Source organism: Bacillus rossius, chromosome 1 (genome assembly GCF_032445375.1).
Source record: "Bacillus rossius redtenbacheri isolate Brsri chromosome 1, Brsri_v3, whole genome shotgun sequence".
Classification (NCBI taxonomy): domain Eukaryota; kingdom Metazoa; phylum Arthropoda; class Insecta; order Phasmatodea; family Bacillidae; genus Bacillus; species Bacillus rossius.
The window spans coordinates 149,945,197-149,966,287 of record NC_086330.1 but is presented as its reverse complement, the minus strand read 5'-3'; the positions used below and the strand labels follow the sequence as shown (position 1 = coordinate 149,966,287).

Genomic DNA, 21,091 nt, shown 5'->3' with positions numbered 1-21,091 from the left:
ACCACATGTTTGAAGATTAATTGTATTCCGATACGTTTAAAGTATTAAAATTTTTAGATTCGACTCATACCATAGTTGTATAAGTGAGGTTTCTTGATTCTGAATCCCTGCATCCGCAATTTCCTAGTGAGCCGCCGGTCAGATTGTCATCCTCTCAGATTGTCGAGGAACCAGATACATTTTTCGTCGAGTAAACTCGAGCTGTCAACCTTCCCACTAATCCTGTGATAAGGGTATAGTAGCTTTATCACGCGCTGCGGCTACAGTTCCTTCGGTTGAAAAAGCCACTAAATCTCACTGTTAAAAGAGAGAACTTCTAGAGCAGAATATTGGAAATAAACATTTACTGACACGGCCTCTTAAAAAGTGCAGGTTACTCGTTCTCAATAGTAGTGCAGCACAGGAGCAATTCAAAATATTAGATTTAATTTTCTATAGAAGACGAAGCAGGCAACATTAAAATGTTTATCTTGCTTGGTTCAAATCCTCAACCCTTATATCTGTCAATGAAGGAAATGAATTGAGCTTTCAGCTTGGTGACCTCTAGATCATTACAAAAAAATGAAGGGCTATAAAATGCTAATGATATAATGACAGAATGTATGGGTGAAGTAACGTAAGCACACTGAGAAAACCAACTAACCACTGCAATGTTTGCTATGTTCCCCACTATCAAAAGATCCATTAATGACCATGCTGAGAATCAAACCCAGATCACTTTGGTGACAGAAAAGTGAGCACTTAAACACAGAGATCCAATGTTTGCCTCTAATGACCACATTTATAAGATCACAAACCAAATGCTTTTTACCTTTTCCCCCATTAATTTAATTACCTTACCTTTACAGATCGTGAGCAGTATACTAGTATACTGACTGAAGTCTTTGAAATTAAGGGCTTCTTATGTGTAGGAATGTTTGCAATTTTTGAAACAGCCTCATCAGGATTTTATTATTCTACTACTGTTAAAAGTCTCTTCTCTACAAATTTGCTTTGTTCTCTGTTACTAATTATTATTAATGTAGGACATCCTCCATTAATTTCATACCTTTAGTGAACATATTATATTTTATAATATTTTTATTCCCCTCGCTGGTTCTGTATGTTCAACTACAGCTGATTCAGTTGTGTCTTTATATTTTTAATTATTTATTTGTTTATTTATTTCTATAGTTTTCCATGGCAAACAATGCAAAACTTCAATGGCGTTTATCCAAAAATTGGAAGTAAATCATATTTGAAGGTTTGCTATGTAACAAATCATTATTTAAAAATTTATTGTAATGTTTAAATTCAAGAAAAGTTTTCTGATGTATGTTCTGAGGAAAAGAAACATTTACGGAAGCTTACTGTAACACCAAAAATGAAGTATGATGTTACTGATATCATTTGTGTATGATATAATTATTAGTGTTAAATGTGCATTTGCAGTGCTAATAATTGATCCTGTTCACGTACAAGCATAAGTGTGATAACTAAAATTAAGTATGACGATTTAAGAGTTAAATGTTATGTTTAATCTCTTTCCTTAACTGTTTGATGAATATTTTAAGTGCAAATGTGCAGTTTGTAGTTCTTATGTTAGATCTAATTCATATTATACAGGCTAATGTGCATTGTTTTATTAAGAATAGTGTTGTAACTAACTGTCAGATTAAATTGTTTTGTTCCAAAATAGAGCAATGCTCTTTGGAACATTGCAGAAAATAAAATTTTAAGAATTACAAAGTCTAGCACAAATATTAATGTAAATCAGCTCCAAGACTTAGTTGTAAATGTGAAATTAGGCCTCTGTAATTACAATCTTCTAGCATTAAAGGTCTAGTAAGCCTACCTACATTTGTATGTTAAATAATCCAAGTTCATGAACATTTAAACAAATTGCTACAAATATTTGAGTTCAATGAACTGATTCAAATAATAAATTATAGGTTGAAAGATAATCTAGTAATGAAGCCAATAGTATTATTAATTAAAATCTTGTCTGTAATCTCAGAAGTCAGAGAAGTTGAACCCTCATGCAAAACCCAGAGCTGGTTGGCAATAATTTTTTTATTTATTAATCATTTTTGGGATTTTTTTAATCAAAGATTGATTAATTTACATTGATTGATACCAAACATATACAAGAACTTCAGAATACAGATTTTCCTTCATATCGCTATATTGTTATTTAAAAAAAAAAATATTTTCTTTTGTTGATAATACACTTGACGTCATCCGGGCCTGCGGCCCCCTTTCGAATCCGATATGCCACCGCCCAAACACCTCCATCCTCTGTTCATATTCAAACCTCCCGCCAGCGAGTGCGTGCGTGTGTTGGTAGCCCGGCAAGAGGGCGCTTAGCTGCAGTGTGCCGCACCCCTATTTATAATTAATATTATTGTAACCTTTCCTTTTCGCCCCTAAAATAGTGTCATGACGATTCAGTAAGTGAGTGCCTTTTGTTTTATTAATATGTTATATATTTGTAATAAAGTACGTGCAAGCACGGCCACGAACGCTCCCTAGCGGGCGACGACGGAACCAACACATAACTTTATTCAAACTATATTTTATCACATAAGTAATTATTACAGACGGTCTGGTCATGGATGTGTATCTAGTAATTTTATTTAAAGAGCGCCATGTTTCCTGCCGCAAGCCCTTGTCTCACCCCAGTCTCCTTCTACAGACGGCCGAGAGCGGACGTCTCTGCAGACACCCCGAGGACATCACCGTTGTCTCTCCAATAAGTAGTTCTGTTCAGTTAATTAATTCAAATCGTTTTCTCTTCACCCTCAGGGTCTCTCTTGATCGGTGGGGCTGTTTAATTAGTGATTTATATACTCTCCGGAGTTTTTAACCACCCGTGTTCTAAGTAAAGGCTTGAGGCGACCACGTGTGTGGTCCGCCTCCTCAACTAAACCGATTCGTGCCTCGGGCGTTTTTTAACAGTATCACGGAAGTATTGTATGATGGCATGTAACGTGTAAGTAAATAAAACCAACTTAATTGAACCACGTGTCTTTGTGTTCGGAGGGGCCACGTGGGTCCTTAACCAGTCAGCGGCGTGTGGGACGCCCTAAGAGCCCACTGAGGTGAACTATAAGCGTGCCCGACGCTGAGAGCGGGCTTAGTTAGGGACAGGTGTTGCGTTAAAAATCAGGAGGGCTAATATCTCGCTTCACACGGGCCACGTAATGCCCTGAGCAAGAGTATCAAGCCGGGTCCACGTGCCCACTCATGTGGTGACGCCCACTATTTCCACCAATAATTCAAATCGTAACACCGGTACGCCCTTACACTTATTGGAATTGGCTCTAGAATATAATAATGAATAATCTGTACTTGTCTATAATTGTTTTTTTTTTAATATAAGTGTATACAGTAGTGTTTTTTTTAATGGTTGTTGGCTAGTGTTATGTATGTATGTGCACTATATGCAAATGGTAGTTCTGATAGTATATGTTCATAATAACTAATATACTGATATCAGAATAGCTCAAAATTGGTCTATATTGTACATATATGAATACTTTATAAGATATGTATTGAAATATTATTTGAGTTAAGGAAAATTGTTACTGTAGAGTGTAGATGATTGATTGATTATTGAAAAAAAAATTCCTTGTGACAACCATTAATAATTTTTACTGCTTTTTATTAATCCTTCATAAAAATTCACAAGTCACCATGGTTACCATCTTCCAGCCACAAAACAAATATTATCAGCGATTTTAAAATACACCAATAAATATTATCAGTGATTTTAAAATACACCAATAAATATTATCAGTGATTTTAAAATACATCAAATAAACTCTCTCGCTGCATTCATGAAATAATTGCTTATTTACATTGGCCAGCCAAAGAGTAGATAAAAAAAAGCTGTTCTCCACAAGCCTGAAACAAAAAAGAAATCAAAGTTAAATGATTAGATTGTACTAAAGAGAAATGAAACTGATAAATAAATGTATCAAAGAAAAAAGTTATGCGTATCAGAATGATAAATTACTTTCAAAACCATTTTAGTTAGAATTTTGATACATTCACAAATACTTTTGGTAAATTCTCATTTATGTACTACAGTTAACATTTTTCTTTGTCCTTTCAAACAGATATTTTTTTCCAAATACTTTTTGACAAATACTCATTTATGTGAAAAAAAATTATATGCAAAACATAATTCTATTTGATGCTTCAACAACTTTTGAGTTGTAAAATTAAGCTCTTGTGCCCATTATTGCAGAAAAACTAGGTATTTAACAATCCAAGTAACTAAACAATTTTAGAAGTATGTTTCTCAGGGCCTCGAGTGAAGTATTTGCTTGTTATTAGCTTAAGCAAATCTAGGCTTTGATTCAAGCAAAATGTTTAGAAGTTGAATTTGTTTCATGTAATGCATGTCACATGTATCTAATCAAAGTCTTCGGGGAGAGTATTAGTAGGTAGGTTACCAAAATTTGTAAGATTCTATATGTATCCTCTATGCTCATATTTTAGTCGTATCAACAAAATGCCTACATGAGAATAGATGTCAGCATGTTATTTTGCAGCAGTTGATGGCATTACTTCATAGTACAGTTGTGAAATCACTACAAAATGTGTCGGATGTACATTGCAATGATTTACAATTATTATCGATAATCGCATAACTGCAGAGTTCAGAGGGAGTTAGAAAATTAAAATATACCACACATTGTATTTTTTGTTTCTTAATAATATTAGTTTATATTCCTACAAAGATGGATTCAGAAATTTCCTAGAGTAACAACTTTTCCACACAAACCAAATTTGATAAATAGTAATTCTTAGTACTACGTACTTCGCCAAATAAATTATTTTTAAAGTCTAGGTAAACTTACCTAAAGAATTGCTTACACCATTTTACAGTAGTTATGAAGAAGTTACCTTTCCCTAACCATTTTCGTGATTTAACAGCACTTATGTAACTAACCTAACCAAGTATTGCAACTGTGAACTACAGTATAACCCTGTAATTGTTTTCAAATGAGAATGAAGAAATAACATAAGCAGTCGATGGAAATTTAGCCTATCCAGTGTTTTAACGTTTTACCAATGGACTCAAGTAAATATAATGTTAAAAACCATTGATCAGTACCCTTGATGCTTGAATTTTCTTAACCAATCCAACAATGATACAACTTTGTTGCTCATCAATAAAGTAAATCAATCATCAATACAGTCAACGTCTTCGATTACACTGCGCTAATTCCCAAAGATATTTTAAAAAAATTAAATAAATGGTTTAACAGTAGTTTAATGTTCAAGCAGGTAAGTATAAACAATACAAAGTTTGTAAAATCATGTGAATGGTTGGTTAGCTAAATTTAAAAAAAGGTAATTTTCTTTTGTTGATGCTTATCCATAAATTAAATTATACAATTCTGAAAATACCTTTTCAGACACTAAAAATCTTCCTCTATTAAAACTGTAAACAGCTTTTCTTAATTCCTACTGGTTTTCAAGAAATCACATTTTGCAGGTCACACTAGATAGCCTATGCAGTAAAGCAGCTGTCGCCATTTTTTCCTCAAATTGCATTGCAGATCCTGTGGTTTTCCATATATATAAGAATGTATATATTTTTTATTTGAATATTATAACCCAATGAAACGTAAATAAATGTTTTAAAAAAGTTACGAGTCTCTAATGTGTATCCAAACCAAAACGCCAACCCTTGACAGGGATTTTTTTACAGCAGTATGGAGGCGCAAAGCATAGATTAGTTACCTGCAATACCACGTAACCTGACGTATAAAAGGAATCATTTGTTACAAAATGAAAATTTATTTTATATGTCAGGTTATGTGTTGTCTCACGTAAAAAATCAGAATTTTGCACCTATAAACTGCTAAAAATATCGCTCTCAAGGACTGATGCTTTGGGTTTGTAATGCACAATAAGGAGTACCATAACTTTTTTAATGTTATAATTTACGTTACTGCATTGCAATATCCAAATAAAAAATATACAATTTGTGTATGAAAAACAACAAGATCTGCAACTCAATTAAATAACATGGTGACAGGCCCTTTACTGCACAGGTAATGTAATATAACCTATAAACAGTGATTTCTCAAAAACAAGTCTGAATTTAGAAAAACTTTTTTTAGAGTAAATACAGGTACATATTTAGAGATTTAAAAAAATTAATAAGAGTCCAAAGTTTATTTTGCATACAAAACGCAGCAACGTGAGATAATAACCTAAAAAATCACTGTAAATGCATATTGGTTGGTTAAATTAGGTTAGTAACATCCAACCGTTCAATTGATTTTACAGAATTTTTAATTGGCGCCATCGAAAGCTAACCAAATGTAAATTCCACTGTACTTAGAATCACTGTACGTATATTGTTACTAACCTAACAAATTTCACTGTATTTTTAATCCAGCTAACCCAAGGGCAGTATCTCAATATTACAGATTTGTAATAAATAATCCTAACCTATCCACATGTTAAACATGATAAACTACTTGCAGTATCAAACAACCCTCATAGAGAATAATAATTTTAAACATGTCAGGAAGTAAAAAACACTTTAGGAATTTATAATTTTTCCTGCAATACCCCAAATTATATTAAGTGTACTCACCTGAATGTAATTCAGCTCTGGTAACAATTATTTCAAAATATTTTTACTTAAATGCGATTAACTGCTACACACCAGCAGAAAACATTTATTATGATTTTATACGTTGTGCGCTCATGAACATAAGATGAAATCTCCACACGCTACCTAAAATTTAAATAATAAGCCTATAGTGTACAAAAATTTGTATAAGAAATGATTACCAAATATTGTATTAGGATAATATGGGAAACTCCGGCCAATTAGCATTGGCAAAGCGCGAGACACCAGACTGCAGCGCATTCTAGCGGCGTGGACTGAAGAAAGCCCCGCGTAATTGAATTTTACGTTCATATTAAAGGCAACATGTTTACACAATTAAGTGCTGTTTTTTACCAAAACTAGAAATTCAAACACATTTAATGCTATTATTCATACAGAACTGTTCTCAGGCTTTATTTAAAGGTATGTGTTGACGCCGACCGCCAATGCTCCTCTGTCGCATAGACCGCTATGCCTCATCAACGTCTCGCAAAAGCGTGTGCACCGAACGCGCCCGTGCGCGCAGCAAAGTGCAGTTCGTGCAACGAGGCGAACGCCATACGAGTGCTACACCGGCGCAAGGATCCGGCCGGGTGTAGCATATCCTTCCGCCGCACTACAACAAATTGTTATAATTATGTTTTTCCACAGGATTTTATTAAACATTATTTTTTATTAATTAATAATTAAGTCTTTGCAAAATCATGTTTCAATGTGCGATTTGTCCCGAACCTGGCCGGTTCAGTTTCCCGCGAAATTCACACGTTTCCGCGGGAGGGCTGGCGGGGAAGGGGGGTCGCGCGCGGCGACACCGCTAGTGTCCTTCGAGAGCTCAACCAGGCCGGCAGCCTGCGCGCAACGCGGAACCTTCAAACTTTGCATTCACCGACATGTAGTTTTCCATAGTGTAATTTCTTTTCAACCTTTTTGTACAGTTCCGCGGTCGGCCTAAATTTACCATGAGGTACTTAACTTAATTCAATCAGTGCTCAAGATGAGTGTTCCACGTCATACGTAAGTACTGTGGGGAGATTATGTGGTTTCACGTCGGCGCTTCACGCCCAACCTAGCCTACAGGCTATTTAGTTTTGGCCCGCACGGGGCAGCCAGCAGGCGACACGTGCTATCAGACTTAATAACGATTCAGTCCCTGGGTCACACCTAGACACCACGTAGAGTCGCCGGAAACACGGGCCTACGTGCTGCTAGCCCAGTTTATCAAGTGTAATGTATTAGTGGAATAGTTGTTCGCCTAAGTGTAATTCGTCATGTCAGGGCTTATGTATCACCGTCGTACGGCAGTGCGCCACCAAACTTAATCCAGAGCTAGGTATTAGTGTAGTGTATTGTGCTTCAAAATATCGTGTGCCATGTCAGAGTGTCTTTTGTAACTTTCGCATCACGTAAACGAGTCTGCCCCTCACGCGCATAAGAATCGTGAGCCGCCACTGAGGAAGTGAGCTGCGCGTGTGACTAGTCGCGTCGGGCAAACCGTTACGGCCAGAACGGGCAGCACCATGTATTGGGCTGTGCTGTATTAAATTCACGAACTATCTGAAGAAGTTTTGTGTTATTATTCAGGCGTCCCGAGTGGCCTCAACAGCTCGGGGGGCCCTACTGCGTTGACCCCTACCTCTAGCCACAAGGCCGAACCTTCCCTGAGATCACGAACTGAACAAAATCACGTCTAAATACTCAAAGGTAGCGGGGACGGCGTCAAATTGGCGCCCGACTAGTGTGGCTTTCATTTTCTAAAAATTAATTTACAAATTTTGTTTCAAATTTTTCAAATTTTTTCTCAAATTTTTCAAATTTTATACTTCAAATTAGTGTACCAGTAAGGGCTCGCGTAGGAAGTCGGGAATCGCGCGGAAACGGACGCGACGCGCAGACAGCCAAAGGAGCGGGCACCTGGCGATAGGCGCGCGTCAAGTTACACGCCAGACGCGCATCAAGTTACGCGCCAGGCGAGATAACGGCTGTGGGAGCGGAAGTCCGCGCACCTCGCACACGGATCAGGTGGCGCAGCTGCGCAGCTGCTACGCGCCGAACATGAGCATGAACATGAGCCGTGACAGAGCGATAAGCATAGACATGGAAGGGGTATGCCACGCATGCCTTCTGCCAGGGTTGCCAACATCTCATGCCGCGGCAGGGATTTTCGCCACCTGTACCTGCGACACGGAGTTCGGAGGGCAGGAGCACGAAGACCCCGTAAAATTCCTACAGCGATACCGGGACAGGCTGGCTCGATATGCGGTCCCCACGTACGCACCAGCGCGCCCCGTCAGGACGGACGGGCGCGGCACACAGAGCCCGTCAGCGGCCTGCACCGGGTCGTCGGCGAGCCGCACCGTACACCAGGTGGCCCCGGCGACACCGGCAGCACCTGCGGTACCCACGTACGCACCAGCACGCCCCGTCAGGACGGACGGGCGCGGCTCACCCGACTCGTCAGCGGCCTGCACCGGGTCGTCGGCGAGCCGCACCGGACACCAGGTGGCCCCGGCGACACCGGCAGCACCTGCGGTGTCCGCTGCCACACCGGCACGCCCCGTCAGGACGGACGGGCGCGGCTCACCCGACTCGTCAGCGGCCTGCACCGGGTCGTCGGCGAGCCGCACCGTACCCCAGGTGGCCCCGGCGACACCGGCAGCACCTGCGGACCGCCGGACGGCAGCAGCAGCGCCCCGGGAGCAGTGCGGTGAGTCGTTCCAATTAGGGCAGTTGGGACCTGGGGCAGGGCATTTACTTCGGATTCCCGTCAGGATGGATGGACAGCCAGTGCATGCACTTGTCGACACGGCCGCCAGCCACACGTATGTGTCGGCTCAATGCTCGAGCGTCCGGGACATTGACTCAGGGGCGGAGGAGGTACAGTTAGCGACGCAGGGGGCGACAGCGCGTATTGTCGGTCGCGCGAACATCACCATCGCTATCAGGGACCATGTTAGTCACACAACAGCACTAGTAGTAGAGGGACTACGGGAGACGCTGATCCTAGGTCTGCCTTGGCTGGCGCAGGAGGACGCCACTGTGGAAGTCAGGGAGGGGAGGTTGCACGTTGGCCACCACGAGCGGCGCACAGTTTACAGCCTGGGCTATCGGCCACCTGACGAGCAGGGGACACCCATCACGCTCGCGGACTTGAGGAACGGTGTGCCCGCTGCCCATGTAGAGCTCATAAACAATGTCTTGTCTCAACAGCCACAGGTGTTTGCGGCCACAGATATGCTCCGCCGTACCACAACCACGGAACACACCATCCCCACCCGACCTCACCAACCCCAGTTCGTAAAACCATACGGGTTCGGACCCACTGAAAGGCACGTCATCTAGACCCAGATCACGGAAATGTTACGCGATGGAGTCATCGAACCCAGTGAGTCGCCATACAACTGCCAGATTGTCATGGCGAACAAGAAAGATGGCTCCATGCGTTTTTGTGTGAATTTCAAACCAGTCAATTCAGTAACCATACCCGCCCCACCACCGCTTATCAACATAACAGACGCTTTGGCAGGGCTGGGCGACGCCCGCATCTTCACGTCCCTGGACCTCAAGTCCGGGTACTGGCAGGTGCCGGTACGTCCAGAGGACCGCCCGAAGACTGCGTTCACTGCCCCTGACGGCCGGCGTTTCCAGTTCTGTGCCATGCCGTTCGGGCTGATGGACGCCCCCGCGACCTTCCAGGCCATGATGGTGCGTGTGTTAGACGGGTACGCGGGCGAGTTCGCCGCCGCGTACCTGGATGACGTCATCATCTGGTCACGGTCGTGGGAGGACCACGCCCGGCACCTCGGCCTGGTCCTTGAGCGGCTGGCCAGACACGGCCTCACGTGTGCCCCCCAGAAATGCCACGTGGGCGCGGCTGAACTGGAGTACCTAGGGCACATGGTGGACGCGGAGGGTTGCCGCCCTCTGCCAAAGCACCTGAACCTTATTGAGTCCAAACCCGCCCCTCGAACCCGCAAGCAGCTGCAGAAGTTGATGGGCCTTCTCAACTGGCTGCGCTCGTTCATTCCGCATTTTGCCAGCGTCACCGCCCCGATGACGGACTTGCTGTCACCCAAGCTCCGGTTTCAGTGGACCAGCGAAGCGGACGCCGCCCTGGATGCGGTGAAACGGCAGTTCCGCGAGTGCCACCAGCTCGCCCGTCTGCAGCCTGACCTTCCCCTGTTCCTTCAGACAGACGCCAGTCAGGAGGGGATGGGGGCCGTCTTATACCAGGTGGGGGACAAAGGCGTGCGCCGGGTGGTGGAGTACGCCAGCGCCAAGTTCGGCCAGCCCGAACGGCGGTACCATGTGAACGAGCAGGAGTGCATGGCCGTCGTTTGGGCTATGCGCCGCTACCGCCATCACCTGGAGGGCCGCCGGTTCACGCTGCGGACGGACAGCCAGTGTCTCCGCTGGCTGGACTCCGCCCAGGGCCGCAAGTCGAAGTTCACGAGGTGGGCGTTGATGCTCCAGAACTTCGACTTCGCGGTCGAGCACGTCCCTGGACGGGACAACCAGTTCGCCGACGAGTTGTCGCGCCATCCCGACCCACACAACACGTTTCAGGATGACCAGGACTGGGAGGGGCTGTTGCCGCCAGGGGGAGTCGCGCCGCCGGTCACTCCAGGGGAGGCGCCCGCAACTTTATTCCACATCCCAAGGGCCCCCGATCATCCCGCCGTCTTGCCTGTGGAGACCCTGAGCGGATTAGTGGAATTCGTGAAACAGGCCCAGCGGACAGACGACCCCACACAGGCCGAGGTGCGGTCATGTGGGGAGCAGGTTCACCCCTACCACAGGTGCGTGGACGGGGTGTTGGAGACCCGGGTACCAGGGGACATGGACGCCTGGCGCCTTCATGTGCCGCTCGGTGCCCGCGAGCAGGTCATGGGCTTCCACCACACGCACGAGCTGGCGGGACACCCAGGTGCGCACCAAACCCAGTTAGACATCCGTAAGACCTTCCATTGGCCGGGGGTGACGCGGGACGTACGGGACCTGGTGCGGCGCTGCCAGCAGTGCCAGCAGAGGAAGACGAGGCGGTCTGACGGGGTGGAGCAGCAGCGCCCCCGACGGCCCCGCGACCCGTTTCACACCCTGGCCCTGGACATAATGGGGCCCTACCCGCGGACCACCCGGGGAAGGAGGTTCTTGGTCGTCATCACAGACATTTTCACCCGGTGGGTCGAGGCCTTCCCGGTGTCCAACGTGCGCGCCAGAACCATAGCCGCCCTGCTGGACCACGAGATATTCCCGCGGTATGGTTTCGCGCGCGTGCTGTTGACGGACAACGGCTGTCAGTTCAGCGGGAGGCGCTGGAGAGCTGACTGTCGCCGTTGGGGTCTCGACCACCACACCACCCCCATTTACCATCCCCAGGCCAACCCCACTGAGAGGCGGAACCAGGAGGTCAAGGCGCAGCTGCGGCTGAGGTTGGGGGACGACCACTCCAAATGCGACGTCCACCTGCCGAAGCTGTTGTATTGCCTCCGGCGCCGCACCAACGCTGTCACCGGTCATTCCCCTGCCGAGCTTCTGTACGGGAAGAACTTGGCTTTGCCCGGGGAAAGCAGGGTGGCCGATGTCGCCATGGGCACGGTGGCGCGCCCCAATCATGAGGAGGGGAGGGAGCACGCCAGACAACGGCAGGCCCAATTCCTGGCGGCCCACACGCCCATGACTAGTCACCCCCCAACCCCCATCCAGCCAGGTCAGCTGGTATATGTCAGGCAGCACCACTTGTCGTCCGGGGCGCGTAACTTTTGTGCGGGGTTGGCGCCCCGATGGTCGGAGCCGCGGGCGGTCCTGTGGAGGACGGGCCCCTCATCCTATGCGGTCCGGACGCCAAGGGGGCGGCCCGCTAAAGTGCACCGGGACGACCTGCGCGTAGTCGCGCACGGGGTCAGAGTTGGCCCAACGACCCCCTCTTCACCATCCCCCACACTCCAGGAAGCCACAGATACGCCGCGGGAAGGAGCAGCACCTGAACCCACCACCCGGGGGGACATGCACACGGGCGACACAGACGTGGGTAGCCCTGATCAGGCACATGAGTGCAACCAACCCGACCTCCGGGACACCCCGAGCAGGTCCCCGGTGCCGCTGGCCACAGTTCCGCACGTCCCCGAGGAGGTGGGGAATCCGTTGGTCTGGTTTCCTGACGAGGAGGGGAAGGAGGTCTGTGAGGAGGAGGACGACGAGCCACTGTGGCCGCTGGACCTCAGCCTGGCGGACGCCACGTTCCGGGTATCCGTGGACGAGCCCGAGGAGGGGGAGGAGGAGCCGGACAGTAGGGATAGGCGCCCCACCCGCAGACGTCGGGCCCCGGTCAGGACGTACTACGCGGACGACGGCGAGCTGGTAGAGTTCGCTCCTGTCCCCGCCGTGGAGGCGAGCTGCCCGACCACCCAACCAGACACGAGGGGACCTACCACACTCTGCACAGTGGAGACCCCTACCAGCACAGTCCCCACCACACGACCACAGAGGGCCCGCCGACCCCCGGCCTACCTGGCGGATTACGAGTGGTCCAGGTCCCCGTCGAGCTACTCCACCCGGGCGCGGCCCGTAAGGGGCGATCCAGGGGTGCCAACACTCGTGGCCGGACCCCTATCATTCCCCCCGCCCACGTCATCCATTCCACCACCCTGCCACACCCCGACCATACTGACCCCCCCACCCACTTGTCACCATATTGAGCTAGAAGAGGCGCACGTCGCTGCCCAGTCCCAGGGGGGGAAAGAACACGGGTCAGGGCGTAACCCCTTATCATTCATTGAGTGGGAGAGGTATTCAGGGCAGAATGTTTACATCACAACACACCACCACTCCGCCGCGTAGTGTAGGGCTCGCAGTGCGGCGAACGTCAGTGAAGTGCTCAGCGTGTGAAGCGAGGCGTTGATGCACATAGCGGTCTCAGAGAAGGGGGGGCATTTGACGCCGACCGCCAATGCTCCTCTGTCGCATAGACCGCTATGCCTCATCAACGTCTCGCAAAAGCGTGTGCACCGAACGCGCCCGTGCGCGCAGCAAAGTGCAGTTCGTGCAACGAGGCGAACGCCATACGAGTGCTACACCGGCGCAAGGATCCGGCCGGGTGTGGCATATCCTTCCGCCGCACTACAACAAATTGTTATAATTATGTTTTTCCACAGGATTTTATTAAACATTATTTTTTATTAATTAATAATTAAGTCTTTGCAAAATCATGTTTCAATGTGCGATTTGTCCCGAACCTGGCCGGTTCAGTTTCCCGCGAAATTCACACGTTTCCGCGGGAGGGCTGGCGGGGGAGGGGGGTCGCGCGCGGCGACACCGCTAGTGTCCTTCGAGAGCTCAACCAGGCCGGCAGCCTGCGCGCAACGCGGAACCTTCAAACTTTGCATTCACCGACATGTAGTTTTCCATAGTGTAATTTCTTTTCAACCTTTTTGTACAGTTCCGCGGTCGGCCTAAATTTACCATGAGGTACTTAACTTAATTCAATCAGTGCTCAAGATGAGTGTTCCACGTCATACGTAAGTACTGTGGGGAGATTATGTGGTTTCACGTCGGCGCTTCACGCCCAACCTAGCCTACAGGCTATTTAGTTTTGGTCCGCACGGGGCAGCCAGCAGGCGACACGTGCTATCAGACTTAATAACGATTCAGTCCCTGGGTCACACCTAGACACCACGTAGAGTCGCCGGAAACACGGGCCTACGTGCTGCTAGCCCAGTTTATCAAGTGTAATGTATTAGTGGAATAGTTGTTCGCCTAAGTGTAATTCGTCATGTCAGGGCTTATGTATCACCGTCGTACGGCAGTGCGCCACCAAACTTAATCCAGAGCTAGGTATTAGTGTAGTGTATTGTGCTTCAAAATATCGTGTGCCATGTCAGAGTGTCTTTTGTAACTTTCGCATCACGTAAACGAGTCTGCCCCTCACGCGCATAAGAATCGTGAGCCGCCACTGAGGAAGTGAGCTGCGCGTGTGACTAGTCGCGTCGGGCAAACCGTTACGGCCAGAACGGGCAGCACCATGTATTGGGCTGTGCTGTATTAAATTCACGAACTATCTGAAGAAGTTTTGTGTTATTATTCAGGCGTCCCGAGTGGCCTCAACAGCTCGGGGGGCCCTACTGCGTTGACCCCTACCTCTAGCCACAAGGCCGAACCTTCCCTGAGATCACGAACTGAACAAAATCACGTCTAAATACTCAGAGGTAGCGGGGACGGCGTCAGTGTCAAAGATAGATATGTAATTATGTGCAAAATATAATCTATCAAAATAACTGAACAAGTAGTAGGCCTATGTAGTATCTAATTGGTTTTCCAGCTGTTTTATTTTTAAGGAAACAAGAACAACTAGTTTTAGAAACGGAAGTAAATTGTATGTATGAAATTAATTTCTCACCTGAAAATGTGACTGCATTTTAAATAAAAATCCTTAATTAAACCGGGAGAAACTTCTGCAAACAAATCATGTTACAAGAATGGTAAGGAATTATAATAAATAATTACTTTATAATAAGAGACAAAAATATAAAACAAAGGGGTTAAAATTGTGAATGCGCGAAACGCGAAACACTTACTGCGTTGGGTCCGCTGGAAATCTGAAAAAAAGACTTTGAGCAGTTAGTAACGTTGTAATTTTTGCAACCAAACACCGCACAAATATTTCCGGCCATTCTGAATTACTGTTCACATAATAATGTGTTTATTTATTCGCAAATAGAACCATCATCTTATAGCACCAAACACACTTCAATGCCTTTTACCGCCGTTTCCAAAGCGTAGGTTCAGTCCACGCCACCAGGTTCGCTGAACAACATGTCTCGCATTTTTTTTGTCTGTTTCCCATATTATCCTATTACAATATTTGTGATTACTTGCCAAGAATAAACTGAGCTGAACTTAGCTCTATCCTGCGGCTCTATCCGGCCGCCCGGGACTGAAAGCTTGGAACAACAACAGCCTAAGTCATTCCACGGAAATACGGCAATTACCATCCAAGTTTTAATTGTTTTCCAAGAGAATGAGCAGTCATAACGTTGAAGCAGTTACAAGATAACATAAATACATCTGTTTACTATTAATAAAAACTAATTTACTGTGTAAAACAACGTACAGGTTATCCAAAAGACTCTAAGCGCAACCAAAATGTTGTTTTATGTTGCGTATTTCAAAAATTAAGATGACCCCAAATCCTCCAAGAGATATACAGACCAAAATAATATATAGGGGTGTTCCTACAGGTGTCCTTAATAAATAAAAAATAAATTTGGAAGGATTTACAACGTATCCGTTGCACAAGACCCTCTTAGGGTGTCCAAAGTGTTGTTTTTAAGGTGTTTAACAGAAAACTTTATTTTTTTTTAGAAACTTTGGCCTACACGTAACGCCACAGCAGGTACATAGGACCTTTCCTCTATGATCCTTCTAACAAAAAAAAAATAATTTCTAGAGGTAACCCGCGTACGAGATTCTCCAGGGCCTCCTAGGGCCTCCAAAGTGTGGTTTTTTACGAATTTATCACAAACATTATTTTTTTACATCAACTTTTGCAGCTGGAAGTGATACAAATGGTATATAGGGGTGTTCCTACAGGTGTCCTTAATAAATAAAAAATAAATTTGGAAGGATTTACAACGTATCCGTTGCACAAGACCCTCTTAGGGTGTCCAAAGTGTTGTTTTTAAGGTGTTTAACAGAAAACTTTATTTTTTTTAGAAACTTTGGCCTACACGTAACGCCACGGCAGGCACATAGGACCTTTCCTCTATGATCCTTCTAACAAAAAAATATTAATTTCCAGAGGTAAGCCCCGTACGAGATTCTCCAGGTCCTCCTAGGGCCTCCAAAGTGTGCTTTTTTACGAACTTATAACAAACATTATTTTTTTACATCAACTTTTGCGGCTGGAAGTGATACAAATGGTATATAGGGGTGTTCCTACAGGTGTTCTTTAATAAATGAAAAATAAATTTGGAATGATTAAAACGTATCCGTTGCACAATACCCTCTTAGGGTGTCCAAAGTGTTGTTTTTAAGGTGTTTAACAGAAAACTTTATTTTTTTTAGAAACTTTGGCCTACACGTAACGCCACGGCAGGTACATAGGACCTTTCCTTAATGATCCTTCTAACAAAAAAATAACATTTCCAGAGGTAAGCCCCGTACGAGATTCTCCAGGTCCTCCTAGGGCCTCCAAAGTGTGGTTTTTTACGAACTTATCACAAACATTATTTTTTTACATCAACTTTTGCGGCTGGAAGTGATACAGATGGTATATAGGGGTGTTCCTACAGGTGTCCTTAATAAATGAAAAATAAATTTGGAAGTATTTACAACGTATCCGTTGCACAAGACCCTCTTAGGGTGTCCAAAGTGTTTTTTTTAAGGTGTTTAACAGAAAACTTTATTTTATTTAGAAACGTTTGCCTACACGTAACGCCACGGCAGGTACATAGGACCTTTCCTTAATGATCCTTCTAACAAAAAAATATTAATTTCCAGAGGTAAGCCCCGTATGAGATTCTCCAGGGCCTCCTAGGGCCTCCAAAGTGTGGTTTTTTACGAACTTATCACAAACATTATTTTGTTACATCAACTTTTGCGGCTGGAAGTGATACAAATGGTAATTAGGGGTGTTCCTACAGGTGTCCTTAATAAATAAAAAATAAATTTGGAAGGATTTACAACGTATCCGTTGCACAAGACCCTCTTAGGGTGTCCAAAGTGTTGTTTTTAAGGTATTTAACAGAAAACTTTATTTTTTTTAGAAACTTTGGCCTACACGTAACGCCACGGCAGGTAATTAGGACCTTTCCTTAATGATCCTTCTAACAAAAAAATATTAATTTCCAGAGGTAAGCCCCGTACGAGATTCTCCAGGGCCTCCTAGGGCTTCCAAAGTGTGCTTTTTTACGAACTTATCACAAACATTATTTTTTTACATCAATTTTTGCGGCTGGAAGTGATACAAATGGTATAATGGGGTGTTCCTTCAGGTGTCCTTAATAAATAAAAAATAAATTTGGAATGATTTACAACGTATCCGTTGCACAAGACCCTCTTAGTGTGACCAAAGTGTTTTTTTTAAGGTGTTTAACAGAAAACTTTATTTTTTTTAGAAACTTTGGCCTACACGTAACGCCACGGCAGGTACATAGGACCTTTCCTTAATATTCCTTCTAACAAAAAAATATTAATTTCCAGAGGTAAGCCCCGTACGAGATTCTCCAGTTGATGTAAAAAAATAATGTTTGTGATAAGTTCGTAAAAAACCACACTTTGGAGGCCCTAGGAGGACCTGGAGAATCTCGTACGGGGCTTACCTCTGGAAATTAATATTTTTTTGTTAGAAGGATTATTAAGGAAAGGTCCTATGTACCTGCCGTGGCGTTACGTGTAGGCCAAAGTTTCTAAAAAAAATAAAGTTTTTTGTTAAACAACTTAAAAACAACACTTTGGACACCCTAAGAGGGTCTTGTGCAACGGATACGTTGTAAATCATTCCAAATTTATTTTTTATTTATTAAGGACACCTGTAGGAACACCCTTTTAAACCATTTGTATCTCTTCCAGCCGCAAAAGTTGATGTAAAAAAATAATGTTTGTGATAAGTTCGTAAAAAACCACACTTTGGAGGCCCTAGGAGGCCCTGAAGAATCTCGTACGGGGGTTACCTCTGGAAATTAATATTTTTTTGTTAGAAGGATCATAGAGGAAAGGTCCTATGTACCTGCCGTGGCGTTACGTGTAGGCCAAAGTTTCTAAAAAAAATAAAGTTTTCTGTTAAACACCTTAAAAACAACACTTTGGACAGCCTAAGAGGGTCTTGTGCAACGGATACGTTGTAAATCCTTCCAAATTTATTTTTTATTTATTAAGGACACCTGTAGGAACACCCCTATATACCATTTGTATCACTTCCAGCCGCAAAAGTTGTTGTAAAAAAATAATGTTTGTGATAAGTTCGTAAAAAACCACACTTTGGAGGCCCTAGGAGGACCTGGAGAATCTCGTACGGGGCTTACCTCTGGAAATTAATATTTTTTTGTTAGAAGGATCATTAAGGAAAGGTCCTATGTACCTGCCGTGTCGTTACGTGTAGGCCAAAGTTTCTAAAAAAAATAAAGTTTTCTGTTAAACACCTTAAAAACAACACTTTGGACACCCTAAGAGGGTCTTGTGCAACGGATACGTTGTAAATCATTCCAAATTTATTTTTTATTTATTAAGGACACCTGTAGGAACACCCCTTTATACCATTTGTATCACTTCCAGCCGCAAAAGTTGATGTAAAAAAATAATGTTTGTGATAAGTTCGTAAAAAAGCACACTTTGGAAGCCTTAGGAGGCCCTGGAGAATCTCGTACGCGGCTTACCTCTGGAAATTAATATTTTTTTGTTAGAAGGATCATTAAGGAAAGGTCCTAATTACCTGCCGTGGCGTTACGTGTAGGCCAAAGTTTCTAAAAAAAATAAAGTTTTCTGTTAAACACCTTAAAAACAACACTTTGTACACCCTAAGAGGGTCTTGTGCAACGGATACGTTGTAAATCCTTCCAAATAAATTTTTTATTTATTAAGGACACCTGTAGGAACACCCCTATATACCATTTGTATCACTTCCAGCCGCAAAAGTTGTTGTAAAAAAATAATGTTTGTGATAAGTTCGTAAAAAACCACACTTTGGAGGCCCTAGGAGGCCCTGGAGAATCTCGTACGGGGGTTACCTCTAGAAATTAATATTTTTTTGTTAGAAGGATCATAGAGGAAAGGTCCTATGTACCTGCCGTGGCGTTACGTGTAGGCCAAAGTTTCTAAAAAAAAATAAAGTTTTCTGTTAAACACCTTAAAAACAACACTTTGGACACCCTAAGAGGGTCTTGTGCAACGGATACGTTGTAAATCCTTCCAATGTTATTTTTTATTTATTTAGGACACCTGTAGGAACACCCCTATATATATTTTTTTGGTCTGTATATCTCTTGGATGATTTGGGGTCATCTTAATTTTTGAAATACGTAACATAAAACAACATTTTGGTTGCGCTTAGAGTCTTTTGGATAACCTGTACGTTGTTTTACACAGTAAATTTAATTTTTATTTATAGTAAACAGATGTATTTATGTTATCTTGTAAGTGCTTCAACGTTATGACTGCTCATTCTCTTGGAAAACAATTAAAACTTGGATGGTAATTGCCGTATTTGCGTGGAATGACTTATGCTGTTGTTGTTCCAAGCTCTCAGTCCCGGGCGGCCGGATAGAGCCGCAGGATAGAGCTAAGTTCAGCTCAGTAAGAATAACACAAGCAAGGTTAACTTGTAAACGGACAAAACTAATCTCCTAACAAATCAAACAGAAATAGCTCCATAACTTACCTGAAAATCTCATAATTAGTAACAGGGCAATATTAGTGTACATGCGTTTTACTCTTAAAAAATATATAATAACATTAGTCTACAATTCTTTGATCAATAATGCAATGTTTGTTTTGAACGTACAGATAAATTTTTTTTTTTTTATTTTTTTCCTAACCTAACTAAAACTAAGTGTATTTTGGAGGGGTCCGGGTTAGGGAGGGACCTAGGTGCGTCTCAGGCCGAAGCCTATACGCCTAGTCATGCTGGGATTAGCCATGCAAGGAGAGGGTCGCATGCATCATGTGCTAGGAGGGGATTGGCCAGCCATGGCAGCGATTGGCGCCATGACTAACTCCCCTCACTCTTAAATCTAGACTATAACTAGAGATAGGTTGGGCCCAGGTAAAACCTGCATAGACACAGGGAAAACCCTGGGCACATTCATGCGGGATGCAAATTGGCATGCATTACGTGTAGGAGTTTACAGGAGACAGAGGATGGTCTGGATGAAGTGTTGGACAGAGTAGAAAAGAGTCTACCATGCGGGGGTTGGGCACTTGGACTAGTAGTCCGCTTTGCTTTTTATCCAGGACTGGATTTAGTGACCAGGGACGCAAGCGCCCCTGGTGGTGAGTGGTTGCACTGACCACTCACTCCGCCGCCAGTCAGCACCTAAAAAAACTAAGAAACTAAAACAGAAAAAAGATAAATGACTTACAAACTAGGCATTTCGTTAAGAAATATGCAAACACCCAAATCAGGGATGGACGTGCAGTGCTTAAGATAAAACTAAAATAAGAACTAAAAATATATATATTTTTTTAAATTTTTTTTTTAATTTTTTTTTATAGATTTTTTATTATTATTTTAGAAATATATATATTATTGATGGCTATTACTTAGTATCTAGGACTTATTACTAATTTACAAATCTCTAATATCTACTACTATAATACTAGTTAAATATAGAGGAACTGTCGGTGTACCTATAAAGTTACAGGTGAATTAAGTCAAGACCTATTCGCATTCTGGCATTTGTTGCAAGCTTGTAATTCAAAATCCCATGTCTTTCAGAAACACAACCGGCACTGGAGGTGAAGCCTGCCAGGCGGGCCATGCCC

At 44.0% G+C, this 21,091-nt stretch overlaps 1 long non-coding RNA gene across 1 annotated transcript; it reads right to left on the bottom strand.

Moving 5' to 3' along the window:
* Nucleotides 1-3,626: 3,626 nt before the first annotated feature.
* Nucleotides 3,627-20,096, bottom strand: LOC134546278 (uncharacterized). The gene is made up of 2 exons (XR_010079125.1): nt 19,989-20,096; nt 3,627-3,885 (listed from the first exon to the last, which is right to left on the bottom strand). It is a non-coding gene; the product is annotated as an uncharacterized LOC134546278 (long non-coding RNA).
* Between the last annotated feature and the right edge of the window lie 995 nt (nt 20,097-21,091).